The 16,607-nt window shown below is 34.4% G+C and overlaps 1 pseudogene; it reads right to left on the reverse strand.

Moving 5' to 3' along the window:
* Nucleotides 1-414: 414 nt before the first annotated feature.
* On the reverse strand, nucleotides 415-16,569 carry LOC127538505 (metalloreductase STEAP4-like; annotated as a pseudogene).
* Nucleotides 16,570-16,607: the final 38 nt, after the last annotated feature.

Genomic DNA, 16,607 nt, shown 5'->3' on the forward strand with positions numbered 1-16,607 from the left:
TATCTTTCAATTTTTATTGCTACTTCTGGTTTTTCTAAGAGGTGATGAGAATATTTGTGCTTTAACCTTGACTTTATTGAAAAGACCTTTAAGCTTTCTGCAACATATAATGATAGATAGTTTTTAGATTTAGATACATATTATTTACTAAAATAAGAGAAAGTCCAATTTTCCTAAGCTTTGTATAATTTTTAATAGAATTGGGTGCAAGATTTTGTTAATAGCCTTGAATTAATATAATCACATGGTTTTGATTTTTATGTTACTGCAATGATTTGCTATGTATTTATAAATCTTCCTTATTTTGAACCAATCTTTTTGTTACTGTTCAGCCATTTCATTGATGTGAACTCTTTGTGAACCCATTAGGGATTTTCTTGAGTAAAATACTGGAGTCATTTGTCATTTCCTTCTCTAGCTTGTTTTACAAATACAAATGAGGTGTAAGTGCCTTACCCAAGTCACATCTTTAGTAAGCCAGCAAGAAGCTGAATTTGAACTCAAGAGGAGTCTTCCTCACTTTGCATTCAGTGCTCTTTCCCCTGCACTACTTAGCTGCCCTATATAAACTCAATTTGATCATACAGTATTTTTTCTAGGTATCAAAACTGTATTTGAATCTTAGAGATATGAACCATGTTTTCTTTTCTCATTATTGGAAAGTCTAAGCAATATTGGAAGTAATTGTTCATTGAATGATAGAATTTATGTGTGAAGCTACATAATTGCTGGAGTTATTTCTTTTCCTTTGGGAGTCCATTTATGGCTTATTTAGTTTCCATTTCTGGTATTTGGTTATGCAAATAATCTACTTCTTTAATTAATCTGGGCATTAACATTTTTCTTAGCATCCATCCAATTCCTTAAAATTGCCAGCTTTGTTAGCATATGCTAGTTATATAACTAGGCAAAATAATTTTTGTAACTTTCTTGATATCCTCTCCATATTACTTTTAATTCTCATGTTCTTCATTTTTGATAACTATTTAATTTTCTTTTTTTCTTTTCTATGTTAATTATCTAAAAAAATCCAGCTTCAAATTTCACTCATCAATTTGTCTTTTACTCATCTCTATTTTGTTTTATTCATCTCTATTTTGTTGCTTCACTGAAGATTTTAAATTTGTTTTTCAAGTGTTTGTTTTTGTTGTTGCTACTTCACTGATTCATTATTTCTCTCCTTTGTTGAAAGCTTTTAGTTATATACATTTCCCACTAAGAACTGCTTTTGTTGCATCCCATAAATTTTGATGTTATTTCATAATTAGGATTTTCTTTAATGAAATTTTCCATTTTTGTAATTTATTCTTTGATCTTCCAGGTCTCTAGAATAATGTTATCTAGTCCCCAGTTTTAATTTTAATAGCAAATAATCAGATAAAATCCAACAAAATCGATCCTTTTATCACAACTGATGCCTGGCTCCATGATTCCTACTCATCCCTGGGCATACTGGGATTTTTTTTTTATTTTTCTTTTTGGAAATCACTTCCTTGCCATCAGTCAGCCATGGTCAACTGGAGAGAATTTCGATTTTTCCAGTCCAAACTTGGTTACCTGACACTGCTCTTAAGTACAGCACACACATTTTCCATCTCACATGATAGCAGATGTGTATCACAAGTGTGTACAGCCCATGGAGAAAGGCAAAAGCCAATGCCACAAGTCCAAGTTGTTTTCTGCAAAGCATCCTGTGGTCAAGCCAGTTTGGGAAATGACTATATTTGGTGATTCGGTACAACTGCAGAATGGCTGCAATGATGCCAGGGAGACAAACCAGGGCAAGAAGAGTGAGAGCTATGGCCCAGAAAAAAGTGTTGTCTTTGTTTTCATAAACATAGGGGTAGATGATTTCTCTTAAAACACAATAAATAAAATAGAAATTACATAAGGCCCCAGAGAGGTATAGAGAGAACTTCCACATTGGAAAGAGCTGCAGAGAATAGTTTTCAAACTCTTTGGCTGCCATGAGAGATCTGTGATCCAGTAAAGTAAGACCAAGGGTACAGCTGATGTTCATCACTCTCTGCTTAGATTCCTTGTCATCTCTACATACAAATACCTGCCTGCTTGCATCCAGGTTTCCTGATTGGAGAACCCAGGCTGAGATTGTATTAAATGCTTTCACGACTTTAGCTCCTGGCACCAATTCAGCAAGATATTCTGCACTGGATTCAGGATACTGATTAATTTTAAGGTTGTTGCTGTTGTCTACCAATATTTTTCCTTGGAGTTTCTCAGCTAACTTTGAAAGAAAATTATAATGATCCCTGTGGATTGTTTTAATTATAATATCAGACCTCTGGGCAGCTTCTGCATGGCTCAAGACTCAATTTCTTTGTGGTGCAGACTGGACAGCTCAGGATTTCAGCTTCCAAAGACCACAGAGTAGCCACATTAGAACATCTTATTGTCTAGTGATCTTCCAAAGTCTTCTGTTCCAAACACACACACTGACTCTTGCTTGTCAGGAGAGTTCATGTTCATGGCAAAAGAAGCCTGATTTAAAGAGTTTTCCTCCATAACTTTGAGGAGCTGGGCTTCCAAGTTTGTAATTATGTTGCAGCAGCAGCTGCTGTGGCTGTTTGCAGCTGATTAGATCAGTCCTAGGTGGGGAGGGGCAGGAGTGTCTCTTTTCTGGCCCTTTAAAAAAAAATAGTATTTTCCTCAATTACATGTAATGAAGATATTTAGTATTAATTTTTACAAGATTTTGAATTCCAAAGTTTTTCCCCTCCTTCTCTCCTTTCTACTATCTTCCAAAGACAGTATGCAGTTTGATTTAGTTTATGCATGTGCTATCATGTGAAACATTTCCACATTAGTCACAGTTGTAAAGAAACATCCAAGGAGGGAAAAGAATGGGAAAAAATAAAGCATGTGAAAAAATATGCTTTGATCAGCATTTTAAATTCATCTTTTTTTAATCTGGTTACAAATAGTATTTTTCTCTGTACTTGTCTGAAATCGTTGTGTTGATGAGAAGAGCTGAGTCAGTCATAGCTGATCATGAAACAAAATTGTGTACAATGTTTTCCTGGTGTTGTTCATTTCACTTTGCATAGGGTTTATGCAAGTTTTTCCAGGTTTTTCTGAAACCTGCCTGTTCATCTTTTTTTTTTTTTTTAAACACACACACACACACACACACACATATATACATATATATAATTCCATTATTTTCATATCATAGCTTGTTCATCCATTTCCCAATTCATGGATATCCCTTCTTTCCAGTACTTTACTACTACATAAAGGGTTATTATAAACATTTTTGCACATCTAGCTCTTTTTCCTTAGTAATGGTTTTACTGAGTTAAAGGATATGCACAATTTGATTAGCCTTTGGGCAGAGTTCTAAATTACTCTCTTGAATGGTAGAATCAGTTCACAACTCCACCAACATCAGTGACCTAATTTTCTGACGATCTGTACATTTATCATTTCCCGTTTTGCTTTATTGGCCAATCTGATAGATGTTAGGTGGTATCTCAGAGATATTTCAATTTGCATTTTTCTGATCAAAATTGGTTTAGAGCTTTTCTTCATATGCCTACAGATACTTTTGATTTCTTCATCTGAAAACTGTCTTTATATCCTTTGACTATTTTTCTATTGGGGAATGACTTGTATTCTTATAAATTTGACTCAGTTCACCATGCATTGGAGAAATGAGATCTTTATCAGAGACCTTGCTGTAAAGATTGTTTCCTAGCTTTCTGCTTCTCTTATAATCTTGGATGCAATGGTTTTGCTCTATGCAAAAATTTTAATTTAATGTAACCAAAGTTATCCATTTTGCATTTCATAATGTTCTCTATTTTCTGTTAAATTTCTATTAAATAAATTCTCTTCTCCACAGATTTTACCGGTAAACTATTATTTGTTTTCCAATTTGCTTATGGTATCTATTCATATTTATATCTAAATCATGCACCCATTTTGACTTCAAGTTGATATGTGGGGTGAGATGCTCGTCTACACCAAGTTTTTGCCCTGTTATTTTAGTTTTCCCAGCAGTTTTTGTCACAAAGTAAGTTCTTATTCCAAACTCTGGGGTCTGTGGGTTTACCAAATACTAGGTTACTTTTGTCATTGATATCTACTATGTCTTGTGTACCAAATCTATTCCACTGATGCATCATTCTATTTCTTAGCCAGTACCAAATGATTATTACTTTATTATATAGTTTGAGATCTAGCCAACTTTTAAAAAATTGGTCCCCTTGATATTTTTGACCTTTTATTCTTCCAGATAAAGTTCATTATTTTTTTCCAGCTCTATCAGACTTTTTTTTTGGGGGGGGGGGGAGGGTTAGTTTTTATTAGTTTGGTGTGGTACTGAATAAGTAAATCAGATTAGCAAATAGTTTATACAGTATTGGAATTAATTGTTCTTTAAAAGTTTGGTAGAATTGGCTTGTGAACTCTTTGGGCCCTGAAGATTTTTTCCTAGGGAGTTGTTAATGGCTTGTTAAATTTCTTTTCTAAGATAGGATTATTTAGGGTTTCTATTTCCTGATCTGTTAATCTAGATAATTTACATTTTCACAAATATTCATAAATTTCATTCAGATTATCAGATTTCTTGACATGTAATTGGGCAAAATATTTTGTAATGATTGCTTTAATTTTTTATTCACTGGTGGTGATTTCACCTTTGTCATCTTTTGGGGGGGGGAATACTGATTATTTTTCTTTCTTATTTTTCAATCAAAATTGGTTAATCCAATCAAGCTATTGGTTAAATGGCTTGTCTATTTTACTTTCTCCTCCCTTCCCCCCAAAACTTGCTCCTAAATTATTTATTAGTTCAACAGTCTTGTTTTTTTAACTTTTAGTCTATTATTCTCACCTTTGATTTTCAGTATTTCCACTTAGGTGCTCAATTGGCTGTAATGTCTGAGCTAGCTTTCTGAAGGGCCTTGGGACCAGCCTTGGTTTCTGCAGAATAACCACCACAAGAATAGTCAGGAATAAAGTCCAAAATCTTTATTGTCTCCTTCAGCCTCCCAGTCTGTGAAGTCCAGGTTAGCACCCTGGATGCCTTAGAATCAGCCAGAGTCAAGATAAGCAACAGTCCTTGATCTTTATTCTTGGTCTTTAGGGGGAGAACTGAAGGGGATGGACACAAGCTCTCCACAACCTCCCTTCTCTTTGTCCATGGCCAAAGTGACTCTGAATTGTCTTACTACATCCCCTAATCCCTCTTACGATTACCTGTATACACCAAAAGATCAAGCTAACACGGACTAGTGAGAAAGGCCATTTTCCAAGCATATGCTAATATTGTCCAATAGGTAATTAACCTTAAGTGCTTGGTTGTCTGATTCCAGTGCACCTATTCAGAGTTTTAGACCTTTACACCAGTCTGAAACAATCTGCTCCACAGTCTCTTCCAGCAGCCTGACTCACAGTCTAACTGACTGTCCCCAGTTTCTTCCAACAGTCTGCCAGTCCTCCCCCATCATGCAGGAGGCAGGAGAACCACCACAAGAATAGTCAAAGATAGAATGTCTCTCTTCCAGTCCTTGTTAGCCTTATATACCTTATTGTAATTACATCAATACAGCCTACTGATTATGTGAACAGAGAACCATTACATCACCATAGTGAGGACTAAGTATATATGTGAACTAGAGAACAATCATCTCATCAATTCCACTTGTTTCAAGTATACTTCTGCAGAGTTCTGGCTCTCTACAATTGGCTATTTTCAATTTGTTCTTTTTCACGTTCTTTCAGTTGCATTGATCTGTTCTTTTTTCCATTTTGTTGATATAAGGGTTCAGAGAGAAAAAATTTCCCTAAGCTTTGGCTGCATCCCATGGATTTTGGTTTGTTATCTCACTATTGTAATTCTCTTTAACAAAATCAGTTTCATTAGTTTTAATCTATCTTTCCACTGCCCTTTGTTGAACATAATTTTTGTTGCCTTATGATCTGAAAATGGTACTGATTTTCTGCCTTTCTACTTTTGATTTTTTTAATGCCATATTATATGGTCTATTTTGTGTAGGTACCATATGCTGCTTAAAAACAATTATACCCCTTTCTGTTACCATTCCATTTTCTCCAAAGATTTATCATATCTAATTTTTCTAATATTCAATTTACCTCTTTACTTTCTTATTTTTTGGTGGGATTTATTAAGTTTTGAGAGGCAACACTGGAGATGTTCAACCTACCATGGTTTTGCCATCTATTTCTTCCTGTAATTCACTTAACTTCTTAAGAAATGCTGTTTCATTTTCTATAGTATTTTTTAGTAGTTTCCTTCTTTATCTTATTTAATTAGGCCTATTTTTGCTTTGTCTAAGATCAGAATTGCTAGCCCTACTTTTTTTTTTTTTTACTTCAGCTGAAGCATAATAGATTCTGCTCTAGCTCCATACCTTTGCTCATCTTGTAAATAACATATTGTAGGGTTGTTTTTTGATTCTCTCTGCTATCCTCTTGTTTTTATGGGAGAGTTCATCCCACTTTGATTCACCTATCATTACTGTGTATTACCTCTTATTCTATTCTTCCTCCTATTTATCTTTGCTCTTCTTTCACCTTTCCCCTGTTAACCAGTGTTTTGCTCTTATTTACCACTGTCTTTGATCTGTCCTCCCTTCTATCAGTCCCATTTCTACACCCTCTATCCCCTTTACTTAATTTCCTCTTCTCCTACTTCTCTATTAGGGAAGATAGAGTTCCATATTTGATTGTTTATATTATCCCCTCTTTGAACCAATACAGATGAGAGTAAGGTTCAAGCAATGTTTATTGTTCCCACCCCCCTCTTCCTTTCTACTTGGCTAGTCTTTCATACATCTTCATGTGAAAATGATTTACTTTTGCCTTCCTTTGCACCCTGTGTACTACTCTTTCTTATCTCTTAATTTTTTAAAAATTCATTTTATTAATTCCCTCTAATTCTTATACTTGTGCCCTGTCTACATATATTTCTTCTAGTTGTAATCTTTGAAAATGAAGAACAATTAGTGATTCAATTATTAAGAATTACACATTTCGTTTTTCCATGTATCAATGTAAACAATTTAAACTCTACTGAATCCCTTATGTTTTCTTTCCCTTTTTTATCTGTTTATGCTTCTCTTAGATATTGATATTGGGGGGCCAAATTTTTTATTTACTCTAATCTCCTTATGAAAACCTGAAATCCTTCTATTTCATTAAATGACCATTTCCCCTATTAAAGAATTATCTTTGAATACTGCCAGGGAAATGATCCTTGGTTGTAGACTAAGTTACTCTTTTGTCTTCTGGAATGTCATGTTCCATGTCTTTTAATGTTGCAGCTGCTAGGTCTTCTGTAATCCTGATTCTGATTCCCCAATATTTGGTTTCTTCCTGGATACTTGTAGTACTTTTTCTTGATGTGAAATTTTGTTATGCTCCTTAGAGTTTTCATTTTGTGATCTCTTTCCATTTCTATTTTACCCTCTAGCTCTAGAATATCAGGGCAGTTTTCCTTGATAACTACTTGAAAGATGTTGTTCAAGTTTTCTTTTGATTATAGTTTTCAGGTAGTTCAATTATTCTAATATTGTTCTCTTGGATCTGTTTTCCAGGTCTGTTGTTTTTCCAATGAGATATTTTACTTTTTCTACCCCTTTTTCATTCTTTTGAATTTATCTGATTCTTTTTTTTTTTTTTTTTGAGGGATTATTTATTTATTTGTTTTTTAAAATAATTATAACTTTTTATTGACAGAACCCATGCTAGGGTAATTTTTTACAACATTATCCCTTGCACTCACTTCTGTTCCGATTTTTCCCCTCCCTCCCTTCACCCCCTCCCCCAGATGGCAAGCAATCTTCTACATGTTAAATATATCATAGTATATCCTAGATACTATATATGTGTACAGAACCAAACAGTTTTCTTGTTGCACAGGAAGAATTGGATCCAGAAGGTAAAAATAACTCGGGAAGAAAAAAGCAAACATGCAAACAGTTGACATTGATTTCCCAATGTTCTTTCTTTGGATGTAGCTGCTTCTGTCCATCATTGATCAATTGAAACTGAGTTAGATCTTCTCTTTGTCAAAGAGATCCACTTCCATATCTGATTGATTCTTAATGTCAAAAAGATGTACTCAAAATTAGCTATTATATAATTAGCATGTACCGGGATAGCTGGTTGGGTGCAATGGATAGAGCACCAGCCCTGAAGTCAAGAGGACCTGAGTTTAAATCTAGATTCAAATATTTAGCACCTTCTAGCCGTGTGACCCTGAGCAAATCATTTAATCCCAATTGCCTCAGCAAAAAACTAAATAAATAAATAAAAATAAAAAATTAAGAGTACCAAAAAAAATTAACTTTCACTTGCTCAATTCTAACTTTTAAGATGTTTTCAATTAGCTTTTGTACTTTCTTTTCCATTTGGCCAATTCTACCTTTTAAGCAAGTTTCCAAAGCTGTTGACTCTTTTTTCATCACTCTCATTTTTTCCCTAAGCTTTCTTCTACTTCTTTTATGATTTTTAAGCTCCATTTTGAACTGTTTCCTGAGTTCTTTCTATGTTTGGGACCACTTCTTGCTTAGCTTTCGGGGTGGAAGGGGTTGCCCATAGATGTTTGATATTGTTGTCTTCTTCTAATTTTGTGTATTGTTCTTCCCTGTTACCACAATAACTTTCTATGCCAAATTCTTTTTTTCCCCTTGTTTTTTGCTCATCTCTCTCTTTTTTGGGAGGATGGGAATTTTTCTTCTTTCTTTTAAAACTCTACAGGTAAAAGAAGTTCCAGCTTAGACATCTTGTGCCAGTGGCTACAGACCTTGGCGCTTTACCTGGTGCTGCTTTGATGTTGTCATGAGGCTAATAGGAGATCTTCAGGTCTGGTGCTGGCTGAGGGACTGAGGCGCTGTAGGAGTCTGGAAGCTTACTCTGAAAGCTTACCTTGTGCTGATCTGGGGTGCTAGAGTTGGTATCTGGCATGTGCTCTGGCCAGGTGGCATGTTTCTGTGTTTTCCCAGAGCTACATTAAAGCAAGTAGTGGTCTGATCTCTGGAGAATTCATGTTTGGCCAGAGTTATCTGGAGCAGGTGATGGTTCCTGCAGCCACAATCCAAAGTTTTCCCTGGTTTTGTCAAGGTATGTAGGGGTTGGGGGAGGGGATGTTGGCATTCTCCTGTTTCACTACTCAAGGCTCAGGATCTTTTGCTGATTTGTTAAAGTGGGTCTTGCTCCTTGCTGGCTCACTGGAGATCTTCCTCTCTTTGCCCCCTCCTTCTGCTAATGCTCCATGTTTCCTGTACTAAGATTGTTTCATCCTATTTCCCTGCTGATTCTGCCATTTCAAGACTTGTTTTGGGGTGCTATTTTGTGGTTTTCAGGAGATAAAGGAGTATTCACTACTTATTCACAGTTTAACTGCTGGAAGTCAAATAGCTCTGATCATCTATTTTATAGCTATATCCACTGAACCAATGACTTTTTTTGCTCAGCAAAGCTATAACTCATGTTCCTCTAAAAATGCCTTGGGCTGTCATATGTTCATGTTTCAATCCAATTGAATCAATCCAACTCAATTCTATTCTATTCAATGCAATCTAATACCTACTTATAGAGCTCCTGACACATAGAAACTGTGCTAAGCTCTGGTGCCCATAGTACCAAAGAAAAGTGTCATAGAATCAGATATTTAGAATTGAAAGGGACAATAGGAACCATCTAATCCAAATCCTTCATTTGGTAACTAATACCAACTTAGGACATCAAGAAGTATCGTCTCATAGAATTGTAAAAACATGCAAATAAAAAATCTTGAAAACATTTTTTCTTCACAAAAATGCTTTTGTCCTCTTATTCATTTATAGGTGCTTATTTTAAATTACATATCTTGTATATATATTTGCAAAAGATACATTTTACTAAAGTGCTCTTTTCTCTCACAACCTACATTATTTATTCTGCTATAATCACAATGTTCTTTAGTCTTGACAGTGGCAACTTAAGAATCTACATGAATAAGAATTTCAAAGACAAAAATGCCTAAAAAGAAGTGTAAAGTGGGATGGCATTTTCCATTCATTTCAGGCTCTTATCACCTTGTACCTAGACTCCTGAAATGACCATCTATCAAACTAGTCCCAATGCTTGATTTTTTTCTCCCTTTGTTGCTCCCCTCTATTTTATGCTACATTGAATAACCATGTTATTTGTTATGAATGCTCAAGAAAAATTTAAACTATCATTTTATCACAAATTTAACCTCGGAAGGGATTTCAGATGCCAAATAGTTTGTCTTCATTTTAACAAGGAAATTTGTGCCCAGATAGGATAAATTAGTTACCTTTCGAAGGAGCTTAAAAAATAGGGTTTGAACATAGTCCTCTGATTTCAGAGCTGAAATGTTATACTGCCAGCTAACAGATTGCCTTTTTTCATATTTCACGTTCATGTGGGTTGCCAGTGCAATTGCAGTACATCCACTTTCATCTGGCATGCCAAGGAAGTGGACACCCAGTTTGCAGTACCATCAAATAAAGGTAAATAAAATAATGATTTTGATAGGAGTAGGGGGGATCAGAAAAGTCTTCATAAAGAGAGGTGCTCTTTAGCCAAGAATGAAGATGACAGGTTGTGCAAAGACACAAAAGAAGAGAAAGGAAGGAAAAGAGAGGGGAAGAAAAATCAAGTAATGGAGAAAGATTAGATAAGCCTGGAAAGGTGAGCTGAAACCATTGTGAAGAGCTTAAAAGTACACTTAAGAGTAGGACACCATAGATTTTTGAATGGTATTCTATCATAGTTAGACCTGTTTTAGGAAGATTAATTTGGCAACTGTTCAGAGATGGAATAGAGGAGAGACTGGAATGGAAGAAGGAAGATCATTTGGGAGATTGTTGGGAGAGATGAGGAATTGAATTGAAGTGGTAGTTATGTGAGTAGATAATTAGTGGAGGTAGAAACTAACAAGACTTTGATTGGATATGAGAAGTAAAGTAAAAGTTGTGAAATATGTTGGTGTCCTAAACAGAAACAGAAATTAGGAGGATATATATGATTAGTTATGTTGGATTTGAGATGTTCATGGGTCAACTAGGGGAAGATATCCATCAGGAAGTTGATGATGTAATACTAGAGCTTAGAAAAGAGATACAGGTAGGATATGTAGATACGAAAGAAATAGTCATTGAAATCATTACTAAACCAAAGGAAATTGAGATCACTGGAAGAAGAGGAGAGTTGAGTATGTGGCCTTGAAGCCACAGTTGAGAAGTGGGACAGTGATGATAATCTAAGGAGTCAGATCAGTAGTCACATAGCTAGGGAGTGAAATAAAATCTAGCACTGTTTTTTTTTTTTTTTTTTAATCCCGTTCCCCCTTTTGTGAGGCAATCGGAGTTAAGTGACTTGCCCAAGGTCACAAAGCTAGGAAGTATTAAGTGTCTGAAGTCAGATTTGAACTCAAGTTGTACTGACTTCAGGGCCAGCCTCTCTCCACTACACCAACTATCTGCCCCAAGATCCCCTACTGTGAAAAATAGCTGAGGGAATGGAGTGATCAGGAAGGACAGATAAGACACAGATAGACTAGGCATATCAAGAGATGCAACATTTTTATAATTTTACTTTGAATGATTTTCATTCAATTTCTTTACTTTGCCTTAAAAGATGCTCTGTAAAATAACCAAGCTTGTTCCTTCAAGGTATTCTTAAATTCTAGTCCTTATAGTATTAATATTGCCAAAAACTGGAGATATAAATTATGAAGATATAAAAAAATGCCATTGAATTTAGCAATTAAGGCGATTAAAAGAGGGCAGTTACAGTCTAGTTGCAGAATAAGAAACCTGAGAAATTAGTGGGAGGTGAGGAAATGGGGGCAATTAATATAAATGCCTTTTTCCCCCCTATAAATTGATTATGAAAGAGGAAACATAAATTTGATAAGAAAGGAGGTAGAACCTTACATTGTTTCTCTGCTGCCAAGAGAACAAAGTTGAGTCTTTATAATTTGACATTCAAAACTCTTGTATATCTCCCTAAATATCACTTATGTGATACATTGGATCCTTCAAATTTCATTTTTATTCACTATCCCCATAAGAACCCTTCTACTTAGTTATCTCTTTTTTTTTTTTTTTAATAATTTTTTATTGATAGAACGCATGCCAGGGTAATTTTTTACAGCATTATCCCTTACATTCATTTCTGTTCCGATTTTCTGTATCCTCCCTCCCTCCACCCCTTCCCCCAAATGGCAAGAGTCCTTTACATGTTGAATGGGTTGCAGTATATCCTAGATACAATATATGTGTGCAGAACCAAACAGTTTTCTTGTTGCACAGGGAGAATTGATACTTAGTTATCTCTTTAAGAGCAGCTAGGGAAGATGAGTTCAAATATGGCCTTCAAATATAATTAACAGCAGTGACTCTGGTCAAATCATTTAACGTGTTTGCCTTAATCCACTGGATAAGAGAATGGCAAACAACTCCAGTCTTTTTGCTAAGAAAATGCCATAGGCAGTATGGCACATGGCAGTATGACAGTGAACAATTTGCACCCAAATGAATAACTTATTTCTTTACCTTTCTTCATATCATTCTTTCTATCTGCAAGTTCTCCCTTATTCTCTGTATTTTGAATACTATCAATCTTTTAAAGCCCAGTTCAAGCCCCAATTCTTCTAGAAAAGTTTATTTGACCTCTTCAGTCCATAGGTTCTTTTCTTTTTGAACATAGGTTAAATCTTTAAGAATGTTAGATTTAGAGTACTCTGATCTAGATTTGAATCTCACAACCTTAATACCTATGTTGATTTGATCTTTCATTTATACAATGAGGTGCTAATATACCTTAAAGGTACTTCCAGATGCAAATCTTTGATTTTCATCTTGCCTGTACTTTCTTATCCAACCACTTAGCACTTTTCATGTTACTTTAGCTTTTTATTTATCTTTTAAATGTATCTATTCTGTTTGCCAAATTTGACAGAAAGATCCTTGAAAACTCAGGAGGGCCTGAGTCATATTTCTTTGCATATTCAATGGAACTTTGAATATAGCATATTGTATGCATTCAGGAAATATTTGTTGATTGGTCTTTGGGACTTTATTGATAATAATTTTCTATTAACTTAGAGCTACAGATCAAGGGCTAAAAGGACACAATTTATAACTCTTGAGTAAAGGTAATGGCAGTTCAGTAGCCAAGAGAGCTAGGCTTGGAAATGAGGACAAGAGGTTTTTAATTCTTCCTCTAACATTTACTATTTCAAAGACCTCGGGCAAAATTCCCCACTTCCCCTTTGTCTCATTTTCCTCATCTGTAAAATGCCTGTTGAATCTACTTTAAAGAATTGTTATTTTTCGGTTCTGCAAATATGTATTGTATCTAGGATATACTGCAACATGTTTAGCATATATAGGACTGCTTGCCATCCTGGGGGGGAGGGGGAGGAGGGAGGGAGGGGAAAAAAACGAAACATAAGTGATTGCAAGGGATAATGTCGTGTAGAAATTATCCTGACATGGATTCTGTCAATGCGAAGTTATTATTAAATAAAATAAAATTTAAAAAAAAAAAAGAATTGTTATGAGAATCAAAGGAGATAATTTAAGCATTAAATCAGTTCATAAATATCAGCTATTCTTAAAGTAGAAAAATGGCCTGAAGCTGTGATTATTATGTCCAGGTGACTATTGGATCACAAAGTGATTAAGCACTGGATTTGGAGCCAAAAAGACCTTAATTCAAATTTTGTCTTTGACTAAGGGAGAGTCACTTAACCTGTCTGCCTGGAGTCTCTTCTAGCTCTAAATATATCATTCTATTAAGTCCCAGGTTAGGAAACTCCTTCCACCCTTACAATTGGCATGTTCTTGGCAAGTCTTGAGGAGTTGCCTGGAGCACTGAGAAATTAAATGACTTGCTGAGGATCATAAATGTCTATGAGAGGTGAGACCAGTTTTCTACACTTAAGTCATACTGTCTGTATTAAAGTAACCACAATAAATATGACAAAATGGCTCTGAAATAAGTTCTGAGACAAAAACTTTACCTCTAAGCTAATTTAGGATTTTTTAATACTATGATTTTATTGAGTAAGTGGTTCAGATATATAGCATAGAAACTCCTTGCACCAACTCATCTGCAAATATCACTGTTAGAAAATTGTGTTGGACACTGAGAAGCTAAATGATTTCTTGAAACTAATAGTTAAAAAGTGTTATATCCAAAATCTCAGTAACAATTGTTTTCTTTTACAACCCAAATTTTCTTGAACTGTAAGAACAATTTATACAAGTTCGCTCAATGGAGCTAATTGAGTTGGCTCAATGTTCAATTTAATAAGCTAAAAAATTATATTTTCATAATAAAAATTCACTTATCTAATTATGGGTATGCTTCTGAAACTATATAATTACTAAGGATTTCTGATGTAAATATGGCTAATACTTAGGCCTTAAGTATTATTTGCATTTAGCTCTGCATTCCCCCTTCCCTCCAATTTGGAATTGGCTCATTCAGCATGTTTTTTCTACCATAAAAGGGAAAATAACTATTACTATGTTCCTCAGAATTTTTTAGTGCACTCTAAATATGAATTATTACCAATAATAATACCAACAATAGTAATAGTATCTGTTATGGACATTTTAACATGGAATTTGAGATTTTTGAGATCTTTAGGAAATAAGGCCCTGACCATGATCTTTAGTGCAGTTTTCAAAGTTATAAATTTTCTTTATGGCATTGTTCCTGGCTAAATGTTTGCTTAAGTGTCATGATTTCTGTTGAATTCCATTATTTGTACTCAAAGGAGGTAAATAGTTTCTCAGGGCATAAACACAATGAACAGTTTCATAGGACAGAAGAAAAGAAATTCATATGATTTTACTCTGATCCAAGAGACAGAAGTTATGGGAGATTTGGTTCTAGTTCTTTTGTTTATCAGCTGTGATCTTAGCAACTTCACTAAAACTCTTTGCACAAATGCTCTGCTTACTTAAAAGAGTATGAAATGCATGTCAACATAAATAATACATATTCAGCTGTTTTAAAAATCCAGGCCCAGGGCCCCTAGAAAGGTGACAATTTATTAGAATTCCTTCCTTTGGTCCCCCACATATCCTTCCCCACCCTACATTAATGAATATTGAACTCCAAGGACCTCTTAACTCAATAGAATTAACTCAATATTCAAACTCTGATTTACTAAAATCATTTCATTTGGTTTTCCTCTTCTTCCTAAACTTCGATTGTTATCATCATTTATTGAGATTACTGTCAATAAATGGACAAAGAAAAATAAAACTGTTGAAATTTAAATATCATATTTTTAGAGAAAGTTAAAAAAAAATTGGTTCAGATGAAATGGATAGTACAAGTTTGGCTGGAAATCACTGATTTCTAATTTCCATGATTACAACTGAAATCTCATTTGCCACAGTACTTTTTTTAACTCCTCAAATTAATTTTTTAAAAATATATAAACCACCCCCAACCATTTTTCCTTTTCCCAATTATGTCCTTCAAAAATTAGTATTTTCACAACTCCATTTCTTTATGATCCTTCATAACGTGTATAAAATACTTTAGGGAAGTTATTTGGAATCCATATAGGCTACTAAGTATTGTTCTGCTTTTTGAACATTACTTTAAAACTTACTACACAGTCCATATTGTTGTCCCTAGGAAATGATTTTAGTATTACTAGACTAGACTCTGAAAATGCCAATCTATGCTAGCACTAAAAAGCAGATCTTTTATAGGAGCAAAGGAAGGAAGAGACTCGGGATCTGTTTGTAGTTATCTAGAAATAAATTGTTCACTACTCCTATATGACTCTTAAAATGTTGATGCAATGTATAGAGCAATGGCCCAGCAACAGGAAGACCTGAGTTCAGATATTGTTTCAGATACTTACCAGGTAAGACATAGACAAATCATTATCAGCCTCATTTCATTAACCATAAAATGAGAATAAAAATATCACTTACTTCACATGGTTGTTACAAAAATCAAACAAGAGAATGTCTGTTAAGAGCCTTTGAAAAAAGTATTATATGCATTAGTTATTAAGTAACCATAATCCTATCCCAGTCTTTGATCTTTTAGGAAAACTAATACTCTGTATTTTCCAGCAGAATTAGGTTGTAGGCTTCAAGGACAAGAATTGCCTCCAGTGCTTAGCACCAACTAGGCACTTAATAAATATTTAGTGATTGTTAGGTTAGGTTAGATTAGATCTTCTTTTTGTGCCTTAAATACTTTAGTTTCATGCAAAATTGAAGACCGGGCTATTCTATAAAAATTATAAAGTATTCTTATAAATCAATATGAAAATGTCCTTAAGCTCTAGACCTAAGAAATATTGCAAATGAAAGCAAATAATTTGTAATAATACACAATGAACTTTATATTTCTGCTAATAACTCTTAATAATCCAGAAATGATGAACTTTTCATTAACTTTCTCTGGACTGGTACCATTTCCATTGCTGTACATTTTATGAAATAAGCATTTCCTAATTGATTCTGAAATTATATACCTACTGTATATTTTCAGCATTTAAAAAAAAGTCAATCATTTTGTTGGAGGTTGATATAAATCAAATACTTTTGTATAGTCAAACTGCA

This window comes from Antechinus flavipes, chromosome 1 (genome assembly GCF_016432865.1).
Source record: "Antechinus flavipes isolate AdamAnt ecotype Samford, QLD, Australia chromosome 1, AdamAnt_v2, whole genome shotgun sequence".
NCBI classification, from domain to species: domain Eukaryota; kingdom Metazoa; phylum Chordata; class Mammalia; order Dasyuromorphia; family Dasyuridae; genus Antechinus; species Antechinus flavipes.